Here is an 11954-nt window from a genome sequence, read left to right as displayed (position 1 = left end):
ACCATATCCATAAAACAGGAGATGTATATATAAGGGCACAGTCAGAAAACATGTGTTGAGTTTGTTGCTGAATACTAAGATGCATATATGCAGGTGAAGAAATCCCTAAGACTGGTCAAAGAACTCCTGGGTAACAATAAACTGAGGAATTCCTGAAGCTTACACAGGGTTAGGAGACAAACTCCTAACATTCAAACCAGAGAGATCTCACTGAACATTTAGGACACTTACTGAGCCTGTAAAATGGTCACACCTTAGAAGTAGGACTAAACTAGCCTTTGAGCAAAAGCTACCCTTAATCTGCCCTACTAAGCTTTGAAACAAGCTTCAAACTGACCACACTGATACCCAAATAACTTCACTGCAAGACATAAAACAGAAATATTGTTTAAAGGAAAACTCTTCACACATTCAGCAGTGTTAATGTTAATAATGTCCAGAATTTAATAAAAGTTACTAGATAGCTGAAAAAGCTGGAAAACGTTACCCATGACAAGGAGAAAAATCAGTCAATAGAAACAGACCTAGAAATGACAAATCATGACATTAGCAGAGGAAGACTTTAAAATGGCTATTATAAATATGTTCAAGAATATAGTGAAATACATGAACATACTGAGCGGAGAAATGGAAGACATTTTTAAAAACAGAACTTATAGGGATGAACATATAAAGCTGTAAATGAACATGGGGTTAACACAAGATTTGAGAGGGCAGAAGTAAAGATGATGATCTTAAAGACAGCAGAGAAAGGTCATTTCAAAGAGGGCTTGTGGAGCTGTGAAACCAAGAGCTCTCAATGCTGTGACCAGAGACTGATGTTCTCCATGGGATGCTGTAGTCACCTGAAGTGCTGTGTTTTCCTGTGGAGGTATAAGGTTAAAAAAAAAAAAAGACAGCAAGAGAAAGTACCAAAAATGAATTACAGAGTGAAAAAAAAACCTGCTTTAAAACGTGACCAGCACTTCACTGACCCGTTAAACAATACAAAGAGATCTGTTTGAAGGCACAGAAGGACAGCGGAAAGGAGAGACTGTCCTAAGAAATAATAGCAGAATCCAGAATATACAGAGAACTCCGGAAATGCAACAACATCAACAAACAGCCCAGTTGAAAAATGAAAGAGGATTTGAATAGACATTTCTCTAAAGAATTTCTTCAAATGACCAGGAAGCCAATGAAAAGATGTTCAATACCTCTAATCGTTAGGGAAATACAAAGCAAAAATACAATGAGCTGCTACTTCCCATCCTTTAGGATGGTCATCATTTAAACAAACAAGCAAACAAAAATAGAATCTAACAAGCTCTAGTGGGAATGTAAAATGGCACAGCTACCATGAAACCAAGATATGAGTTCCCCCAAAACTAGAAGTAGAACTACCATATAATCTAGCCCTTTGGGGGCATGTACCTGAACTACTTGATGGCAGGAACATGAACAGGTACTTTTACAACCATGTGTATAGTGGCATTATTCACACTAAAAGGTAGAAACATCCTAACAGTCCATCAATACATGAATGATGAACATCACTATGGTAGAGACATACAAGAGAATATTATTTAGTCTTAAAAAGGAAGAGTTCTCTGACACATACTACCACATGGATGGCACTTGAAGACTATGCGATATAAGCCAGGCACAAGGTCAAATACTACATGATCATACTTATATGATGCACCTTGAGTAGGTAGCTTAGTGATCAGCCAACGAATGGAAGCTTATGTTCAAACACCTCAAAACCTAGAAATCGCCATAGTTTATCAATCTGTAAGACGGTTGACTTGTGCACTCAGAATTGCAGACATGGTACTGACATATGCGTAAACATAGACCAATGGAATAAATTGAAAGCCCAGAAAAAAAGTCCTCATGTTTACAGTAACTTGATTGTTGAAGAGTGTGGTAAGACAATGAAAAGGGGGGATAGAATAGTCTTTCCAACAAACAGAGCTGAAACAACTGGATACCTGCGGAAAAGAATGAAGCTGGGCCTATTCTTAAACTGTATTTACAAAAAAAAAATGAACTACAAGTGGGCTGTAGACCTAAATGTATGAGGTAAAATTATACAATTCTTAAAAGAATACATAGGAGCAACTTTTCATGATCTTGGGTTAATTAAAACCTTTGATGTCAAAATCCCAAGTGATAAATAAATACTTCAAATTTCATCAAAAATTAAAGCTTTTGTGCTTCAAATAAAATTAAGAAGATGAACAGAAAACTCACAGAATTGGAGAAAACATTTGTGAATCATATGATAATGGACTTGTATCCATCATATATAAATAATTCTGACAAATAGTAAATGGCAGCAAAATAACCCAGCTTAAAGGACAGGCAAAGGATCTGAATGGCTATTTCTCCAATGAACATACAAGCATCCAATAAGCACATGGAAAGAGGATTAACATCATTAGTCATCAGAGAAATGTAAATACAACCTACAGTGAGATACCACTTCACATCCACTAAGATGACTATAATTTTAAAAAAATCAAAGAATAAGTGTTGGAGAGGATGTGGAGAAATTAAAACCCTCATACACTGCTGGTGGGGATGTCAAATTATACAACTACTTTGGAAAATATCCTAGCAGTTTCTTAAAATGCTAAACATGAGACTACCAGATGACTCAGTGATTCTATCCTAGTATACAGCAAAAATAATTGGGAATACAGTTATCCCTTGGTATCTGTGAAGAATTAGTTCCAGGATACCTTCCTCCATGTACAACCACAAATGCTCAAGACCTTTAAATAAAATGGCGAAGTATTTAGTACTCATATTTGCATGTAAACTACACATTCTCCTATATACTTTAAATTATCTCTAGATTACTTACAATATCTAATACCATAAAGTTCTATGTAAATAGTTATTATGTTGTATTGTTGCAGTGTACTGCATACCTTGCACACATCTCCCAGTGATAGCTCCTGGCCATGCTCATGCAGGAGCAGGAGGCTCAGGTCCTACCTGGGGGAGGGGAGGGCTCCTGTCCTAGAAGACAACAGGCTTCTCAGAGGGCCTGGGAGATGGCAGAGGTCGTGTGTTCAGAGTAGGGAGGACACCCCACCAAGGACCGTGGAGGGAGCACCAGGTTTGGGACCTCGTGCTCCCTCTTCCATTGCTCGGGAAATAATGACAAGGGAAAAAAGTATGTACATGTTCAGTACAGATGCATTTTTTTTTTTGGACAGGCAGAGTGGACAGTGAGAGAGAGAGAGAGACAGAGAGAAAGGTCTTCCTTTGCCGTTGGTTCATCCTCCAATGGCCGCTGCGGCCCGTGCACCGCGCTGATCTGAAGCAAGGAGCCAGGTGCTTTCTCCTGCTCTTCCATGGAGTGCAGGGCCCAAGCACTTGGGCCATCCTCCACTGCCTTCCCGGGCCACAGCAGAGAGCTGGCCTGGAAGAGGGGCAACCAGGACAGAATCCGGCGCCCTGACTGGGACTAGAACCCGGTGTGCCGGAGCCGCTAGGAGGAGGATTAGCCTATTGAGCCACGGCACCAGCCCAGTACAGATGCATTTTTAAAGGAATCTTTGTTCCATGGTCAGTTGAATCCACAGATGCAGAGTCTTTGGATACAGTGGGCTGACAGTGAAATCCACACAAAAAATGCTCACAGATGTTTGTAGCATCACTATTTCTAATAGCTAACAGTGGAAACAAACCCAATGTCCATGGTCTGATGAATGAATAAATATAACTCCCCCTAATGGAATATTATTCAGCTATAAAATTGGATGTGGTAATAAATGCGATCACAAGGGTGAACCTCAAAGAATTCATGCTAAGCAAATGAAGTCAGTCACAAAAGACCACAGACTGCATGACTCCATGTATATGAACCGTTCGTGAAAAGGAAATCTATAGCAATAGGAAGTAGGTTTGCTTACAGCTCATGGGTGTTAAAGGAAACAGACAGTGACTACTAAAATGTACTTCTGGGATGAATAAAATACTCAACAACTTACTGTGGGGATGTCTGCACAACTCTATCAATATAACCTCAGGAAAACATAGAATGGTATAATTTAAAGGGACAATTTGTATGCTATGGGAACTATATTTCAATAAAACATATATATTATATATACTTACATACATACAAATATGTACTGATTGTGACTGGATAAGAAAAGAACTAATTATATTCTGGCTGCATGAGACAGAATTTAAAAGCAAATAAAAGGATGAAATTTTGTATATTATGCATATAGTAACCATGAAAGAGTTAGGCCATACTAGCTTAGAAAAAATAGATGTTAAGACAAGAGATTGTTCTGAGACAGAGAAAAATGATAAAACAGTAAATGAATCAAGAAAGTACAACAATCCTACATGTAAGAGCATTATTCAAAAAAGCCCCAAAATACTTACAGCAACATACCATTAATTGAAAGAAGTAGAAAATTAAACAGTTATAGTTGAAAATGTAAGGAACTAAAATTGATTCAAGAAAGAATAGAAAATATGAAAAAATATGTATCTCTAATTAAATAATTGAATTGATAATTAAAATCATCCCACAAAGAAAACCCCAGGCCCAGAAGACCTCATTGGTAAATTCCATCAAACATTCAAGGAATAAATAACCCAAATACTGTACAAACTCTCATAGAAGACAGAGAAGGAGGGAACACTTCCTAACTTATTTCACAAAGCTGGCATTACCCTAATAACAAAGCCAAAGACAAGGCAAGAAACAAAACAACATTCCAGTGTCTCTCATGAACATGGGCATAAAGCCTCATATTGAAATATTTGCAAACTTGGGGCAGGCATCAGCTGCAGTGATGAGTCGCTTGCTTGGGACCCCCACATCCCGTATTGCAGTGCCTAATCCTGATTCCCACTTCCTGTTGGTGTGCACTCTGGGAGGCAGCAGATGATAGCTCAAGCATTTGGGCCCCTGAACCTGCAAGGGAGACCCAGATTGAATACCAAATACCCAAGATATTTGGAGGGTAAACAAGTAGACAAGAACAATTTTCTACCTTCATCATCACGATCATTTTCTACCTATATTATTTTTCTATCATCTCTCTGCCTCTCAAATAAATAAATAAAAATTAAATATATATGCATACTAAACCCTGCAACAAAAAGTGAGGATGGTATGCTATTACCAGGTGGGGCATATCCTAATGATGCAAGGTTGATTTAACACCCCCAAATCAGGTAACATAACACACTGTATTAATAAAGAGAACAGAAAATTCCACAAGATCTTCTCCATAGGCACAGAAAAAGCACTGGCAAAATTCAACATTCACCCATGATTTTAAAATAAGTCTCAGGGCTGGTGCTGGGGCGTGGTGGGCTAAGGCTCCGCCTGCAGCGCCAACATCCCATATAGGCGTGGGTTTGTATCCTGGCTTCTCCTCTTCCAGTCAAGCTCTCTGCTGTGGCCTGAGAAAGCAGGGAAGATGGCCCAAGTCCTTGGGCCCCTGCATCCACGTAGGAAGCCTGGAAGAGGCCTCTGGCTCCTGGCTTCAGACCCACCCAACTTTGGCTGTTTGGCCGTTTGGGTAGTGAACCAGCAGATGGAAGACCTTTCTATCTCTCCCTCTGTCTGTAACTTTACCTCTCAAATAAATAAATAAAGTCTTTAAAATAAAGTAAGTCTCAAAAAAGTAAGAATAGGAGGAAACTCCATCAATCGGATAAAAGACATGCACGAAAAAGTTTACAGTTGGGGCCGGCACTGTGGCATAGTAGGCTAAACCTCTGCCTGCAGCATTGGCATCCCATATGGGCACTAGTTTATGTCCCGGCTGCTCCTCTTCTGATCCAGCTCTCTGCTATTAATTGGGAAACAGCAGAAGATGGCCCAGGTGCTTGGGCCCCTGCACCCTCATGGGAGACCCAAAAGAAGCTCCTGGCTCCTGAGCAATCTTGCTCCAGCTGTTGCAGCCATTTGGGGAGCGAACCAGCGGATGGAAAACCTTTCTGTCTCTCCCTCTCTAACTCTACCTCTCAAATAAATAAATAAAGTCTTAAAAAAAAAAGCTTAGAGTTAACATTATACTTAACAACAAAAGACTGGATGCTTTTCCATTAAGATCATAATTGTGGCAGAATTTGTGGTGTTATCACTTGTGAATGGTAGTTCCAGTTTCCTGAAAGTCCCCCTAACAATCAAGAACAAGAAATTAAAAGCATTGAGCAGAAAGACAAAAGTAAAACTGCCTTTACCCATAAACTACATGCTCATCTCTGCAAAAAAAAAAAAAAAATCCTGCAAAAACAAATGAAAGCTACAAGAACTACCAAGTGAATTTAGTCAGTTTATGCAATACAAAATCAATATGCAAATAGCAATTATATTTCCATATAATAACAAGCAACCTGAGAATTAAATTACAAAAAGAATTCTAATCATGCTGGTATAAAAAGGAATAAATATTTTGGAATACAGTTAGTAAACACTCAAGACTATAAAATAATTGCAATCATGATAGTATAAAAATGAAAAAATACTTTCAAATGCATCTATTAAGTATATAAGATACATATGCTGAAAATTACCAAGGGTTATTGAGAGAATTTAAAGAAATGAATGACTAGAGAGATAGATCTTGTTCATGGATTGGAGGACTCAATATTATTAAGCTGGAAATTTCTCCTTAATTTATCTATAAATCCACTGGAATTTTCTTCAAAATCCCAGCAAGATTGTCTGGTAGAAAGTGACAAGCTGATCCTAAAATATGTACATAAATATGAATGACCTAGAATAGCCAAGTACAAAGCTGGAGAACCTACACTGCCTTTATTGAAAACTTAATGCAAAGGTACACAATTAATTAAGACAGTGTGGTGGGCCTAAAGACACACACACAGATCAATGAACTAGAACAGAGAGCCTAAAAATACACCCACACAATATTCAATAAAAAGCTAAAACAAAAACCTAGTAAGTACATGAGCACAAATGTGAAATAACTGTTCATCAAACAAGATCTATGACAACAAATAGGCGTATGAAAGCACAAGGAAAATTCTAAGGAAGACCGTTGTTTGTCAGGGAAATCCAAGTTAAAACAATGAGATAACACTAAGCATCCGCTAGAACATCTGTTAAGACAGACCTACTAACTTTTGCTGAGAATAAATGGAATCCTCCCATGTTGTAGGTGAAATTTTAACTAGTAGAGCCCTTTCAGAAATCAGTTTGTGAGTCTTTCAAAGTGCTAAACACGTATTTTCTATAGGACCCAGGAATTTCACCTCTAGGCAGATACACACGACTGGCATGCAAAAGTTCACAGGAACATTATGCATCATGGCTTGAAACCAGAAACAGCACAAATGTCCATCAACAGTTAATAAGAATAGTATGCACATATAATGGATTTCTACTCAAGAATAAACAAGAAGTGAACCATGAATAGATGCAGTAAGGGTGAAGTGGAAAAACACTGTGTTAAGTGAAATGTTGCCAAATACGAAATGCTACATATTATTAGATTCTGCTTATATGTAATTCCTAGAAACACCAAAAACATAGATATAAATCAATGGTTATATGGAAAGCAGAGCAGTAGTTATCTTATGTCTGGGATGAGAATAGGATGACTGCAAATAGAAAGGGAACTTTTTGAAGTAAGAGACTTGTTCTAAAATTGATTGCGGCAGGTGCAGGCACTGTGGCGCAGCGGGTTAAGCCATGGCCTGCAATGCCAGCATCCCATAAGGGTGCCAGTTCATGTTCTTCTCCTCCCTGCTAATGGCCTGAGAAAGCAGGGGAAGATGGCCCAAGTGCTGGGGCCTCTGCACTCACGTGGGAGACCTGGATGAAGCTCCTGGGTCCTAGCTTTGGCCTGGTTCAGTGCTGGCCACTGTGTCCATCTAGGAGTGAACCAGAGAATGGAAGAGCTCTCTTCTTCTCTTTCAAATAAATGAGTAAAATCGTTTAAAAATATTGATGTGTCAATTATGGCAGAACTGTATAAACTTACAATGAGTAAATGTACTATTATCTAAATGATACCTCAGTGAAGATGTCTTTAAAAGATATTTCACTATTAAAGCAAAAATACCAATGTTTTTTATGGTAAATTATGCAGGTAGATGTGAAATGTATAACCCAAAGGACGGAATGGCGGTATATTATTGTAAAGTCACACACTGTACAATCTTCCCCAGCACATATACAAGAGGCTAGCATTATATGAATGTAGACTGACATATGCTACAAAACAGTGAAAGATGTTTATTTCAAGCCATTCTGCAGTCATTAAGAAAAGAGTTAAAGCAAATACAGAACTGGTAGAGACATTCATAAAAAAAAAAAAAAACAGTGGCAGAATACAAGGTAAATAAGAAAAAACAATAGTGGAACAAATATAAATAACCAAATGAGAGCTTAAAATCCACTTTTTATAATATGTTAGAAGTAGGACTTCCGGTTGAAAGTGGCAGAATAGGGAGAGAGCTCACGGCTCTAGTCTAGGGGAGGATAGTTTAAAAAAAAAAGTGGAGAGAGTGCAACCTCAAGGAAGGGTTAGGGAGAAAATGGCAGAGGAAACGCCACGCAAACTTGGGGGACACTGTGGACCTATGGAAAATTCCACCTGCAACACATGAGGATTATATTTATTCTCACCAAAAGTTAGCAAGTTCATCTTATAGATACTGTGCGGGGTGTCAATGCCCACAGCTAAGGACCCAGCAGCTGAGAGCCTCAGACCAGCTTTGGAGTGAGGTGAGAACAGACAGCAGCCCAAGCCACTGGCGACAAAGCTGCGGGAAGAGCCTGACATAGGCCTGGCTTGGAGCCCTATGGGAGACAATGTACCTGCCAACCTAGAGGGGGAAAACAGGGGCATGTTTCTCTCTCCCTGACTACACAGCACTGTCCTGTAACCACCCGAAAGAAGGCAGGCACCTTTTTGGACATACGAAACAGCTGCACCAGCTCATGTCCACACACCCAGCAGCCAGCCAAGCAGGGACTATTGAGTCTGGCTGGGAGAACTGACAGAGGGCAGAGTGCTCCTGACAGGGGTGGCACTGTGTGCTGTGACTGTGAAAACCCTGTGGCTGTGTGGGAGGGAAGAGTGTGGCTGGGACATTGGGAAGCCACTGTTGTGGCTCCACATGCTCGGAGCTCCCTAATTCCCTAATGAGGCTCATTGATGCAGGATCCATGTTCACACCAAGGACTACACGGATCCTTTGTATGTTTCTTGTGGCAATGCAGATGAAAAGTGAACCCCCTGGGGCTAGTGCTCAAGCATTGGTCTCCTGTGAGGAAAGAAGGTGAGCATGAGAATACACCAACAGAGCAGAACAACCTCCCTTCTGATTAAAAAAAGATGACATTTACCATGCCCAACTTAGGTGTCACCCTGGACACTCACTTCACCCTGGAGCACAGAACAGAGCTCCCTGACCACACCTAGCACATGCCTCTGGGTATTCATGGAAACACAGAAACATGGTCATCACTATGAACGAGGTGAAGGCAGAAAACCTCCTAGTAAAAGTACAAGGGAAATCCAAAGAAAACAATAGGAACATTCATGGAAAACACCAGGGCCAAGTGGTTACTTACCAATAGTCATGTTGAATGCAAATGGCCTCAACTCTGCAGTTAAAAGATACAGACTGGCAGAATGGGTTAAAAAACAAAATCCATCTATTTGCTGTCTACAAGAAACATATCTCACCAATAAAGATACAGGCAGACTGAAAGTGAAAGAATGGAAGAAGATAGTCCATGCCAACAGAAGCCAAAAAAGAGCTGCTGTAGCCATTCTAATATCAGACAAAATAGACTGTAACACAGAAACTGTTAAGAGAGACAAAGAAGGACACTATACAATGATCATAGGATCAGTTCAACAGGAATATGTGACTACTGTAAACGTGTATGCACCTAATTACAGGGCACCTGGCTATTAAAAGAAATGTTAATGGATCTAAAGGGAGATATAGATTCCAATACAACAGTAACAGGGGACTTCAATACTTCATTTTCAACAATGGACAGATCAACCAGACAGAAAATCATCAAAGAAACAGAGTTAATTGACATTACAGACCAAATGACCTAATACATATCTAGAGAACTTTTCATCCTATAGATGCAAAATACATTCTTTTCACCAGTGTAGGGAACTTTCTCTAAGATAGACTATAGGCTAGGCCATACACCAAGTTTCAGCAAACTAAAAAAAAAAAAAAAATCAAAATCAGAACATGCATCTTTTTTTCTTTTTAAGATTTATTTTATTTTTTTTAAAGAGTTATAGAGAGAGGCAGAGGCAGAGAGAGGTCTTCCATCTGTTGGTTCTCTCCCCAAACGGCCACAACAACCAGATCTTAGCCAATCCAAAGCCAGAAAGCAGGATCCAGGAGCTTCTTCTGGGTCTCCCATGTGGATGCAGGAGCCCAAGGGACTAAGACATCCTCTGCTGATTTCCCAGGCACATTAGTAGGGAGCGGGATTGGAAGTGGAGCAGCCAGGACTAGAACTGGTGCCAATATGGGATGCCAGAGCTGAAGCCTGGGGCTTTAACCTGCTGTGCCACAGCACTGGCCCCAACATGCATCTTCTCTGACCACAATGGAATGAAGCTGGAAACCAACAACTCAAGAATCTCTAGAATATATGCAAACATATGGAGACTGAACAACGTGCTCCCGAATGAACAGTAGGTCATTGAAGACATCAAAGGAAATCATAAATTTCTGGAAACAAATGAAGATGACAATACAATATAGCAAAAATTATGGGGGGATGGTGCTGTGACTTAGTGGGTAAAACCACTGCCTGTGGTGCCAGCTTCCCATATGGGTGCCAGTTCGAGTCCTGGCTGCTCCTCTTCCAATCCAGCTCTCTGCTATGACCTGGGAAATCAGTGGAAGATGGCTTTGCACCCCCGCACCCACATGGGAGACCCAGAAGAAGCTCCTGGCTCCAGATCAATCCAGCTTCGGCTGCTGCAGACATTTGAAGAGTGAACCAGCAGGTGGAAGACTGATTTTCTCTCTCTCTCTCTCTCTCTCTCTCTCTCTCTCTCTGCCTCTGTCTCTGCCTCTCTGTAACTCTGCCTTTCAAATAAATATTAAAAAAAAAAAACTTATGGGATACAGCAAAAGCATCCTTAAGAGTAAAGTTTATAGCAATTGGTAACTACATCAAGAAATTGGAAAGGCACCAAATAAATGAGCTATCAATGCATCTCAAGGACCTAGAAAAACAACAGCAAACCAAACCCAAAACTACTAGGAGAAAAGAAATAATTATTATTAGAATAAACAAAATTGAAACCAAAGAACAACACAAAAGATCAGCAAAATGAAGAGCTGGTTTAAAAAAAAAAACAAAATTGACACACCATTGGACCAAATAAACAAAAAAAGAGGGATAATACCCAAGTCAATAAAAACAGAAATGAAAAAGGAAATGTAACAACAGGCACCACAGAAATTACTACCCCAGTCAGGGCGCCGGATTCTGTCCCGGTTGCCCCTCTTCCAGTCCAGCTCTCTGCTGTGGCCCGGGAAGGCAGTGGAGGATGGCCCAAGTGCTTGGGCCCTGCACCCACATGGGAGACCAGGAGAAGCACCTGGCTCCTGGCTTCAGATCAGCGCGGTGTGCCAGCCGCAGTGCGCTGGCCGCAGTGACCATTGGAGGGTGAACCAATGGTAAAGGAAGACCTTTCTCTCTGTCACTCTCTCTCTCACTGTCCACTCTGCCTGTCAAAAAAAGAAAGCAAGCAATTTACAGATTCAATGAAATACCAATCAAAATACCAAGGACATTCTTCTTAGATGTAGAAAAACTGATGCTGAAGTTCATATGGAAACAAAGGAGAACCTGAATAGCTAAAGCAATCTTATACAACAAAAACAAAGCCGGAGGTATCACAACATCAGATCTCAAGACATACTATGGGGCAGTTATAATCAAAACATCCAGGTACTGG

At 40.1% G+C, this 11954-nt stretch overlaps 1 non-coding gene across 1 annotated transcript; it reads left to right on the top strand.

Moving 5' to 3' along the window:
• The first annotated feature begins 751 nt into the window (after positions 1-751).
• On the top strand, positions 752-879 carry LOC133764962 (small nucleolar RNA SNORA25). Its single transcript, XR_009866528.1, has one exon. It is a non-coding gene; the product is annotated as a small nucleolar RNA SNORA25 (small nucleolar RNA).
• Positions 880-11954: the final 11075 nt, after the last annotated feature.

Source organism: Lepus europaeus, chromosome 7 (assembly GCF_033115175.1).
Source record: "Lepus europaeus isolate LE1 chromosome 7, mLepTim1.pri, whole genome shotgun sequence".
In the NCBI taxonomy this organism is placed as follows: Eukaryota; Metazoa; Chordata; class Mammalia; order Lagomorpha; family Leporidae; genus Lepus; species Lepus europaeus.
The sequence above is the reverse complement of the archived record's forward strand: the minus strand, read 5'-3'. Positions and strand labels throughout refer to the sequence as shown.